The sequence below is a fragment of the Canis lupus genome, chromosome 21, assembly GCF_003254725.2.
Source record: "Canis lupus dingo isolate Sandy chromosome 21, ASM325472v2, whole genome shotgun sequence".
Classification (NCBI taxonomy): domain Eukaryota; kingdom Metazoa; phylum Chordata; class Mammalia; order Carnivora; family Canidae; genus Canis; species Canis lupus.
The window spans coordinates 16,244,935-16,257,249 of NC_064263.1; the positions used below are offsets into that span (position 1 = coordinate 16,244,935).

General features: G+C 38.8%; 1 long non-coding RNA gene across 4 annotated transcripts in view; it reads right to left on the bottom strand.

The window, feature by feature from the left end:
* Nucleotides 1-211: 211 nt before the first annotated feature.
* LOC112642098 (uncharacterized) overlaps nucleotides 212-12,315 on the bottom strand; it is a 31,305-nt gene continuing 19,201 nt past the window's right edge. For 2 of the 4 annotated variants that reach the window (XR_007404591.1, XR_007404592.1), the window contains 2 exons: nucleotides 2,878-2,996; nucleotides 212-2,581 (listed from right to left, as the gene is read on the bottom strand). This is a non-coding gene — a long non-coding RNA (uncharacterized LOC112642098). Of the gene's footprint in view, nucleotides 2,582-2,877; nucleotides 2,997-7,273; nucleotides 7,386-8,397; nucleotides 8,523-12,315 lie in introns of those variants that run through there. The other 2 variants (XR_007404593.1, XR_003125045.3) reach the window with 2 other exon arrangements.

Below are 12,315 nucleotides of genomic sequence, written 5' to 3' on the forward strand. Positions count from 1 at the left end.
ACAGACTTATTTTTGACCAAACAAATAGAAAAACAAGGCCATCCCTTGGGGGCCTGGAAGCTAAAGTGAATACATTTCCACTGCAAGCTCTGTTTCTGCCTTAATTAATTTTTTCCTGGTTAAAAATAGGTGTTTGGTGACCTTTAGGAGGAACCTTGAAGGGGGAAAATGCTCCTAAGGACATAGACTGAACTGAAAGTGAGAAGGTGGAGAGTGGGAAAGGAATTAATATTTATTAAACTCTTCCATAGGCTAGCCATCTTAAGTATGTTATTCACTTATTTTGGTCAACAAGATTTATTGACAATCTACTGTGTGCTTGGAACTGTGCTGATGACAATCTATCAAATTCTCACCACAACACTGCAAAATGAGGATACAGAACTTCGAAGAAGTTAAGTAATTTGCCCAAGGTCACATGATCAGTTGTTGACAGAATCTAGTTTCAAAGTCTGGTCAGGGTACTTACAGTCTGTGCTTTTTTAAAAAAAAAAAGAGAGAGAGAGAACCGAGCGGGGGGAGAGGCAGAAGGAGAGGGACAAACATGACTAAGGTCTCCGTCCCAGGACCCTGAGGTCACGACCTGAGCTGAAAGCAAGAGTCAGACATTTAGCTAGCTGAGCCACTCAGGCACCCCAGTCTGGGCTATTTTCATTATACCTTTCTACTTTCCCCAGGTGATGCTGGGAAAGGATTCTCTGAGATTTTAAGTTGACAAGCCCAAGTTTAAATCCCAAATGATGGACGCATCCCTTGTTCTCCATTGGTTGACTCATACTTCCAGATAAGGTGGAAAGTCAGGGGAGACCAACAGAAGATTTCTGTAAGAAATCTTTCTTATAGATTCAGGAAACGAAGTGTTGGTTTAAGCACTATTTTGTAAAGTTTTCAATAACTTCGAGTTTGGCTTTCAAGAAATAAATGCCTTTTAGGCATTGCTGATTGTTATGGAAAGTCTCTAAATACCAGAGTTCCCCTGAGGCTGGAAGTTTTGCCCTGAGTGCAGTGTTTGCACATCTCAGAGGCAGGTCACTACAGTTGGTGGGGACACAGGCTTCTTCACTGACATGTGACAATCCTCCAGGCACAAAGGCTGGGGGCAACTCCTGCTCTGAGCAGTCTAAATGGAGCTAGAAACAAGAGGCACTGAGTAAAATGTTTCACAGGATAAACCACAGGGTTAGTCTTTCACTTGCCCCTGTCAGCTATGTAGACAAGCACATGTTTTTAGAATGTTTTGAATTATCCTCTTACGCACTGGAAAACAAACATCAAAAAACCCAGCTTGCTCTTTAATTCTGTGGTTGCAGTGTTGACCATCACCATCTCATTTTTTCCTTCTTAAATTGCTTGGCATGAAGAACACACAAATCAAAATAGTCTACCTTTCAGAAAAGAATTTACATCTCCATAATATCTGGTTGCTTAAAGAAAATGATTTACATCAATAAACTTTTATTGAGTTCTTAACATGCGCATTTTGTGATAGTGGCTGATGTTAAAGCAATGAATGGCTCTTGCTTTCAGGAAGTCTCCCAGTCTAGTGGGAAAGAGCATAGATATGCAGGGTAATACTCAGAATCCAATGTAGGGGGCACCTGGGTGGCTCAGTGGTTGAGTGTCTGCCTTTGGCTCAGGCTGTGATCTCAGAGTCCTGGGATCGAGTCCTGCATCAGGCTCCTTGTGAAGAGCCTGCTTCTCCCTTCGCCAGTGTCTCTGCCTCTCCCTGTGTGTCTCTTATGAATAAATAAATAAATAAATAAATAAATAAATACATACATACATACATCTTAAAGAATCCAATGGGGGTATTTTTCACATATGAGGTATTCTCAAGGAAGGCTGCAGGTTGCTAGTGCCAAGTAAATCTATGCTTATATCCCTACTTCCTTCCTAGTGACACAGGCTTCAATCAGATATTCTCATCAATCATCAGTTTACCCCTCCACAAGAGATAAACAATGCCATCTCATAGGACTGTTTTGAGATATAACACAGTACCAGACTCCTACACTCTCTTATTCTCTCTCATAAATAAATAGATAGATAAATAAATCTAAATAAGTAGATAAATCTAAAAAAGCCAAACCAAGCAAAAACATCTTTGTTTGACATCAAAGATAAAAGTTGAAGGAGACAAGATCTGTGCAATAAAGATTGGACATTAAAAGTATTTAGGCAAGGTGCACCTGGCTGGCTCAGGCAGTTGAGCATGCCACTCTTGATCTCAGGGTCCAAAATTGAGCTCCACCTTGAAAGTAAAGATTACTTAAAAAAATAAAATCTTAAAACAATGTTCCCTAAAAAACAAAAGTATTTAGGCAGGAAAAGTTGACTCATAATCAGAACTGTGTTTTGAGAAACTCTACACAGTGTGGAAGATGGATTAGAAGTAGCAAGATTGAAAACAAAAGTAGCAGGGATCCCTGGGTGGCTCAGCGGTTTAGCGCCGGCCTTTGGCCCAGGGCGCGATCCTGGAGTCCCGAGATCGAGATCGAGTCCCACGTCGGGCTCCCGGCATGGAGCCTGTTTCTCCCTCCTCCTGTGTCTCTGCCTCTCTCTCTCTATCAAATAAATAAATCTTTAAAAAAAGAAAACAAAAGTAGTGAGACTGGAGAGTAGGGTATAAATTAAAAAGTTGTTGCAATAATCTAAGCAAAATAAAATAATATACTGAACTAAGGCATTTCCAGGAAGAATGGAGATGATGAAACCAATTTGAGAAGGCTTTTGGAAGCGGAATGACCCAGTAAATGTCCAATATAAAAGAAAGAAGTAATTTAGGGGGATGAATGGATTAAAAAGAAAGGAAGTTAGTGGTAAGTAAAGAATTTGGCCTCTAGGGGCACCTGGGTGGCTCAGCGGTTGAGCGTCTACCTTTGACTCAGGTGGTGATCCCAGATTTGAGCCCTGCATCAAGCTCCCTGTGGGGATTCTGCTTCTCTCTCTGCCTTGTCTCTGCCACTCTCAATGCATCTCTCAGGAATAAATAACATCTAAAAAATAAATAAATAAAATAATTTGGCCTCAAATATTCCTAAACACTAAGGGTTTTGTTAAGTGTGTGTGTATATATGTATATATGAAAATCAAAGAAATGGGGGTGCCTGGCTGGCTCAGTGAGTAGAGCATGTGACTTGATCGATCTCAGGATTGCAGGTTCGAGCCCCCACTGAGTGCAGAGATTGTTAAAAATAAAATTTTAAAGAATACACACACACTGCATTTATTCAATTTTACAGTAACCTCTATTAGAGAAAACATTATAATCCATTTAATATTAAAAAACCCAAATTAGAAAAGTTAAGTAGGGATCCCTGGGTGGCGCAGCGGTTTGGCGCCTGTCTTTGGCCCAGGGCGTGATCCTGGAGACCCGGGATCGAATCCCACGTCGGGCTCCCGGTGCATGGAGCCTGCTTCTCACTCTGCCTGTGTCTCTGCCTCTCTCTCTCTCTCTGTGTGACTATCATAAATAAATAAAAATAAAAAAAAAAAAAAAAAAAAAAAAAAAAAAAAAAAAAAAAAAAAAGAAAAGTTAAGTAACATGCAAAATTTTTTTAAAGAACTGCCAGATTGTCCTGATTCACATCAGAATGTGAAGTCAGACATATCTGACTATAAAACAAATACTCTTTATGCTATTTCAAGTCACCTATGCTTAAAGGAAAGATTTAGGGAGAGAAAATGATCTTACATCATGCAGGGAAGCAAACTGCCCACAACACTTGCAAAGCACCAGGAAGTATTCCCTGAGCTACTGTATCATCAGTTGAGTTTAAATCTGACAATTCTCAGAGGAGCCCATTATAATTCACAGCTGTCTCCACTCAGGATTGACCAGGGTCACCCTCTTTACAGAAAAAAACCCTCGTCCCTTTCCCCCTGTCATTTCTCTGCAACTCATTTGGGAAAACCTGTCAGATTGTATTATGTCTTTTCACACTGCAAATATAGTCACATTCAAATGTTGCACAAAAATGCCTCACCAAGAAGATAATATGTTCATTAAATATATTGACCGTTAAATTGGATGGGGATTGTGAACACATAATTAACATAACTACTTTGGAAGAGTAATGGGCTGTTGGGGGGTGGGGGAAGCCTGATTATTTGGAACTGGATGTTATGTAGTATGTGTAAAAGTAGACTCTGTATTACTGCCTGTCTTGAAGAAATCATAGATTTATATTTTACTCTTAAAAGTAATCAACTTGCTAGCTTCCTCCCATGTGTATTATTATTTGATTCTGCTCTTTTTATTGAAAAAAATGCCTTCAGCCTTGTAACCAGCTAGTGTTTGCTGAGCCTAGCAAGGGAACTGATTGCATGGCTATTTAGTTTTTTGTTCCCAAAGCTAATTATACACTTTATATACTAAGTCCTTAATGAAGACGGTCTTTTAAAAAAGATAAACACTAAGTCAAAACAAAAAATATGAACAAAGATACCTAGCAAATGAACATTAACTTCCCGGGTATTGAATTACAAAAGTAAAGATTAAAAAAAAATGACATAGTAATGCCTCAGAAAAATAACACTCAAGTACAAATTTTTTTTTTTTTTTTTTTTTTTTTTTTTTTTTTTTTCAAGTACAAATTTTAAGTTTCCCAAATTTGGATCAAGATAAAGAGGGAATTTTATAGGAGGTCAGGCTAAAAAAAAATAAGGAAAAGAAGATAAGAAACCCAAAAAGAGATGATCATCTTTGCAAACACCTGAGGGAATAAGCTGCCTGTGGAGAGAGAGGTCAGCCTTGTTCTGACAGAGGAATCAGACAGGAAACTAGAGGTCGGGTTCTGCCAGGAAAGAGACTTACTAAGAGAGTTGTTCCTCCCTCTGGGCTTCCCCAGGGAGGGGAATGAGGGTTGATTATTCATGTTTCCTAGAGGCCTGTATAGTACCTGAGAAAGAGCAGGGTTCATGGAGTGAAATGAACAAATGGAACGGGCTCTGTGAGAGGTAGTGAGTTCTCCATCACTGGAGGTAGGTAAGAATTTGGAGTGAATCCGAGAAAACATGGGGTTAGCGTATGCAGTTGATTATATTTATGGTCCCTTCTAATTGTGATTCTTGTGTTCTAAGTTTCCCAAGAAGTTTGCATATCATTAGTATAATATGATCAGCCTGTTCTCTGCCATGCTTAAAAATATATTTCCAGTCTACCCATTTCTGTCCATTTCTGTTGCCACTCTTAGCTGAGGCACCAGCTTTTGGTATCTGAACTACTGTACTAGACTCCTGAAATGGTTCCTTAGCTTCACTCCTGCAGTCAATGTAGTCTTTATTATTGCACTTTTGAGTAGATAGCCCTCCTGTTTAAAACTCCTAAATGGAAAAAAATTAAAAAATAGAAAGTAGAAAAGAGGAAGTAGATTATATGTTGTTTATAGATGATATAACTGCTTACCCAGGGAAAAACAAGACAATCAACTGAGTAACTATTATAGATAAGAGAATTTAGGTTGGTGATCGGATTATAAAATTAACCCACAGAAAAATTAATGTGCAAACTTCAAGCAAACAAATAATGACCAGTTTGAAAATACAATGGAGTAAATATTTTCATTTGCAATATCAACAAAAAAGACAAATGTCTAGGGAAAACTCGTTAAGAAATGCACAAGGGCTATATTAAAATGCTAAGGAACACAAAAGAGAGAGGAGGTATTTTATAATTTCAGAGTGAAGAAAAGCAATAAATAAGTTACCATTATTCATACACTATATGGTTATATACATAGAAAATCCAAAATAGGGATCCCTGGGTGGCGCAGCGGTTTGGCACCTGCCTTTGGCCCAGGGCGCGATCCTGGAGACCCGGGATCGAATCCCACGTCAGGCTCCCGGTGCATGGAGCCTGCTTCTCCCTCTGCCTGTGTCTCTGCCTCTCTCTCTCTCTCTCTCTCTCTCTCTGTGACTATCATAAATAAATTAAAAAAAATGTAATTTTTTTCAGTGAGGACTTGTCTGGCCACTTTTATCTAAAATTGCAACCCTATACTTAACTACTTTTCTTAGTTTGTTAAAATATTCTCCCTGGGGTGCCTACCATGCTCAGAGCATGTGACTCTTGATTTTGGGGTTGTGATTTTAAGCCCCATGTTGGGTGTAGAGATTAGTTAAGAAATTAAATCTTGGGATCCCTGGGTGGCTCAGCGGTTTAGTGCCTGCCTTTGGCCTGGGGCATAATCCTGGAGTCCTGGGATCCAGTCCCGCATTGGGCTCGTTGCATGGAGCCTTCTTCTCCCTCTGCCTCTCTCTCTGTGTCTCTCATGAATAAATAAGTAAAATCTTTAAGGGGTTCTTGGGTGGTTTAGTCAGTTAAGCATCTGACTCTTGGTTTCAGCTCAGGACACGACCTCCGGGTTGTGAGATCAAGCCCTGGTTCAGGCTCCCTGCTGGGTATGGAATCTGCTCAAGATTCTCTCTTCCTCTCCCTTTGTCTCTCCCTGGGCACACGTGCACTCTCTTTCTCTCTGTCTCAAATTAAGTAAATAAGTTTTTTTTTTTTAATATGGCTTTAGAGTATATTACCTTGCCCACGATATTGCCATATATTTTTTAAGACTTTATTTATTCATGAGAGAGAGAGAGAGGCAGAGACACAGGCAGAGGGAGAAGCAGGCTCCATGCAGGGAACCTGACATGGGACTCGATTCCGAGTCTCCAGGATCACGCCCTGGGCTGAAGGCGGCGCTAAACCGCTGAGCCACTCGGGCTGCCCAAAATTAAATAAGTCTTAAAAAAAGAAAAACATCTTAAAATAAAAATATTCTCCCTAGCACTATCTAAAACTGCTATTTTTACTTATTTATTTTGTTTACTGCCTGCCTTCCCCATATAATGTAATTTTCAAAACTTATTTTCTGTACAGGCAAAACTAATGTAACTTTGTGGGTTAACAACACTTTAAAAAAAAAAAAGCTACTTTCAATGCTATTGCTACATGTCTAGATCCTGGAACAGAGTCCAGTATACATTAGATATTTAAACAGTGTTTGCTGAATATTTAATGAACTGAACTTAAAGTAAAAGCCATAGTCCTAGCTTATAGCTTATAAAACACTGCTTAATTTGTCATCTGCCAGTTTCTCCACTCTTATTTCATACTTCTTTAATTTCTCTACATATACCAATCCCTGCCCCACTCAGAGACTTTTGAATTTACTGTTCCTCTGCTGAGAAAAAATTTCTGTTTAGTTCTTTCAGAGTACTCATCTATTACAATCTACTTATAAATTTATTTGATGATCAATTTTTTGTTGTTTTCTACCGTTGGTAGAATGTAAGCTTCATGAGGGTAGGGGTCCAGTCTGTTCCTTTTTCATGGATATATCCCCCAGATCTAGCACCGACTTGGCACGTAGTTGGTGGTCAATAAATGTCTATTGGGTAAATGAATAAACAAATAAGTAAATACATGACGAAAATAACTTTCTCAGTGTTTAAAGCACGGTTCAAATAGACACACAGAGGCTGGGCCATCAGTATTCAGAGGACAAAGGACATTTGTCTGGATGCCGCAAGAGCCGAAGAAGGACATACTCAGCATTCCTTTAGAGTCAACTTCCTTCGATGATCCTTTTTTCCTCTGAATAGTCTGACCAGTTAATGAAGGATAAAGAGCAAATGTAAAAATAGTCCACCTGTACCAAAAGGGCTCCTTTTGATGTACCAATCAGAGATGTTTTGAAATGCTTGGTTATGGACAATTAAGGGATGAGTGGCCTTTGAGACTCAGTAGTTTGTGCTTGAAACAATGATGGCTGTGTGGGAAGAGGAGTGGGAGGGCAGCTTCCTGGGGGAGGGGGAAGCAAAGTACACTGTGTGTCCAACCCACTTCTCCATTTATATTATTATTATTATATGTTTGAGATCAGGTTTTACAGCAAATTAAGATCAGACTTAAAGGGAAAAAGAAACCACAAAGGAAAATGCACTTGGAATGGAGAAGTTAGGACAGATGGCCCATCAATTCCATGAGAAGGAGGAGCCATTAAGGACTGGGCGCTTCACTTAAATGACACTATCGAATCCTCATGATAATTTTTCATGGTAAGTATATAATTTCCATTTAACAGATGAAGAAATGGGAGTCTAGAGATATGAAGGATTTGTTCAAGATTACACACAAAGTAAGCAGCACCTTACTTGAAACCTCCATCCCTCTGATGCCAAGCTTCTACATTTCTCACAATACTTGGCAGTCTGCCTCTTGGACCCCCAGAACCATGATGCCTGAGATGATTGCCCCAGAGTTCCTTTTGTAGAGCTAACTTATAATATAGTTCTATCCATTCTCAGTGACTAGCATAGTGCCTAGTACATAGTTGGCTCCTCAATAAAGATGTATTGGAAAAAAAAACAACAAAGGAACAAATGAACAAAGGACATGTCTTAAACAATAGGACTTCCTTTATGAATCCCATACTGAGAACCAAAAATATTTAGTTCCTGGAGGTCTTCTTCCCCACGACAGCTCTCCATAGAAAGAATGTCTTTTTAAATATAGCATGGAAGACCTGGCAAAAAAAACACAAAAACCAAGTCAAATCCAAAAAACCTGCAGTCAGTTTGATATTGTGCTCTACGCTGATCTGGGAAACACTGTTTGGTCGTAAAATCTGTAGGATTATCTTTTAGTTGTGTAGTAGTTGCCAATAGCAACTACATAGTACATACTATGTGCTAAACATAGTGCTGAGCCCTTTTCATGTTTCACTTTATCCTAACAAGCTTAAGAGAAAAACATTATCTCATTTCATAGGTAAGAGAAAGGAAGTTTGGCTTGACCATAAAAGTTAATGGCCAATTTATGAGGCCGCAAATATTATAAAGTCCTTCTTTTTCTCCTTTCTCTCCCTCCCTTCTCTTCTTAAGGTAAAAAAGTATGATTAATCCTACAGAAAGTCAATTGTTTAAGAATAGAGGCATCAGGTAAAGATCTGTTCAATCAAGATTCAAGACATTACATTTGCCCTGATGAATGTGGTAGGATAGGGCTGCTCTAAAAAATGCATTGTTCTTATAGAAGATAATCCATCAAATTTGATATCAAAGGTCCTGGATTTGAATTCCAGCTCACATCTGTGAACCAAAGACTGTGGATCTTTGGTTGCCATTAACATTAAAGAGCCTCAGTATTCTCTCATAGGAAATGGAATAATACAAATCCTTTCTTCTTGGGCTTGTCCTAAAGGTCAAAAGAAGGAAAGATTTATCAATTTAAGAAAGTTTTTGCTTCTTTAAGCATGACTTTTAAGATAGGTATCCTTTATCATATTAAGAGGTTCTCTTCTATTTCCATTTTGGCAAGAGTTTTGTTTTTATAAATGGATATTAAATTTTATAAAAGATTTTTCTGCATCTATTGTAATGACAGTTTATGTTTATCCCATCAATCACTTAAGGTATAAATTACATTTTGATTTTTAAAAATATTAAACCAAACTTATATTCTTGATATAAATGGTTATGAGGTATATTTTGGATTTGGTTTGCTAGTATTTTGAGATTTTTGTATCCATATTCAAAAGTGAAATTAGCCTATATATCCCACTCACCTTTGCAAAGTGGGTTTTACAACTCTGTTTCAGTTGTGACTCTTAAAAAGTTGAATAACTGACCAATGTCATATATAGCTAGTTGGTAGCTATGCCAGGGCTGGAAATCAAGTTTGTGTGCAGATAGCTCCCTCTAAGCCACATAGTTCCTGTGAACATCTATCTAGGGTTCAAAACCAATTGCTTAGCTCTTAAATATTTTGAAAATATGAGGGGAGGAACATAAGGGTAATAGCAACAAAATATCCTGGAAGGCTATGCTAATATTCTGATTCATCAAAGTCAAGAAATAATTTATCTGCGTTTGAGGAGAAAATGTGAAGCCAAGAGCCTAAGTAGCTATCTATGCAATGCCATAGGAATCAACTTTGCAAATAAGTATGAAGAAAAAAAATACAATAGGAAAAAGGAAAATACAATAGTAGTTGTTACATCAAAAATATGATACAAGGGACACCTGGGTGGCTCAGTGGTTGAGCATCTGCCTTTGGCTCAGGGCCTTATCCTGGAGTTCCAGGATTGAGTCCCAAATTGGGCTCCCCGCATAGAGCCTGCTTCTCCCTCTGCCTGTGTCTCCCTGTCTGTGTGTGTATATCTCATGAATAAATAAAATCTTAAAAAAAAAACAATATATATATATATATAAATACAAGATCATTGAGAGACAAAGGCCAAATTATAGGAATTCAATTTCTCAACATTAAAAATACAGCTCCAGCGAACTACTATAATGTCTAGAAAATGTGTTAAAGGAAACTACTCAGAGAAATAACTTGAGAGAGAATAACTTGAGAAATCTAAAACACACATTTTAGCTCTTGGATTTGAATAAGTGAGGAAAACCTCATCAAGATGGAGGAAGGAGGGGTGCCTGGGTGCCTTAGTTGGTTGACCATCTGACTTGATTTTGGCTCATGTCATGATCCCAGGGTTCTGAGATGGAGCCCCACATCAGGGCTCAGCATGGAGTTTGCTTGTCCCTCTCCCTATGATTTTCCACTGCCCACCCCCCTCAAGTAAATAAATACGATTTTTAAAAAGAGATGGAAGGATTCTCAGTACAGGATAAAAAATGTATTTGCACTTGTTACATATTTTTATACAACTTAAGAGAAATGTGAATTGGTAGAGCAGGCTACAGAATATGAGGTACAGCAGGGGGGTTATCTTCATTTTTCTAGGTATTCCCAAGTGGGAAATACTATGAAAAGCTTTGGAGGGACGCCTGGGTGGCTCAGAGGTTGAGCGTCTGCCTTTGACTCAGGGTGTGATCCTGGAGTCGCAGGATTGATTTGAGTCCCACATTGAGCTCCCTGCATGGAGCCTGCTTCTCCCTCTGACTATGTCTCCGTCTCTGTATGTCTCTCATGAATAAATCTTAAAAAAAAAAAAAAAAAAAAAAAAAAAAAAGCAGCTTTGGAAACCAGAGTGTATGTCAGTGATTCCTGACATTTTCTCATACTTTACCCAGAGGACTTTTAGATATTTACCCATAAGCTCTTTCATAAAAGTAACCTTCATCTTTCTTAATGAGGTTAATCACTTTTTTTGATTGTACATCATGTGCCAGACACTGTAAACAATTTCTCTCCCTTCTCTGAGTTATCAAATCTTGTTGTGTTTAGTCAGGATACATGAACTGCTGTAACAAACAACCCCCACATCTCAATGACTTAACACAGTAAGTTTATTTCTGGCTCAGATCACAATCCAATACAGGTTGGAGTTCAGGGGAGGAAGATAGAGGCCCTTGCACTACTGGTTTTGCTGGATCCTTTCATGGATGAGGGAAGAGAGACTGGAGAATTGCAAGGGCAAGTTTCATGGGTCAGGCCTGAAGGTGATGTTGTTCACTTCTGCTCATTTTTCATTAGCTAGAACAAAATAATGTGGCCACCAGGAAATGTGGTCCTTTTGTGTGCCCAGGAGGAAAAGGAAAAGGTTTTGGTGCACAGTTAGCTTCTACTACTCTAGTATATCACACAGAATAAGGGATTCTTTTTTTTTTTTTAATTTTTATTTATTTACTTATGATAGTCACAGAGAGAGAGAGAGAGAGGCAGAGACACAGGCAGAGGGAGAAGCAGGCTCCATGCATCGGGAGCCTGATATGGGATTCGATCCCGGGTCTCCAGGATCACGCCCTGGGCCAAAGGCAGGCGCCAAACCGCTGCGCCACCCAGGGATCCCAGAATAAGAGATTCTTGTAAATAGTTTAGCTCACCATCTCTATGCACAGTGAAGGTTCAATAGCATCACATTAAACCTCTTAGTGAGGTAGGTACTGGCATCTCTTATTTCAGAGCTAAGAACAAACTACAAGAGGTTGTTGATTTCCCCAAGTTGCATTGATAGTAAGTAGCAGAACTGGGATTAAGTCAAAGTAGGTCTAACAAAGTCCATTTTCTTAAAAAAACTAGAATGTATTTCTTTGAGGTAATTAATGAATATAGGTTCTGCCTTTATACAGACAGGCCACATTCTCAAAGGTCCAGATATGCTCAGCTCTTCTGATTTCCTGTGAAGTCATACTGTACCATTTCCATTTATTATTCATAAATGAATCTGGACCAATCATTGCTAAAAGATAAGTTTGAATATTCCCACCTCATGGCCACAGGTCTTGTTGCTTAGACTACTGATCTACATTTTGTAGAGTGTGTGCACTCTAGAGGTATGCAAGGCAATCTGGGTTGTGGCAAGAATTTTTCTTCTTCTTTTTTTTTTATTAAATCCTACAGAAATTTCTTTT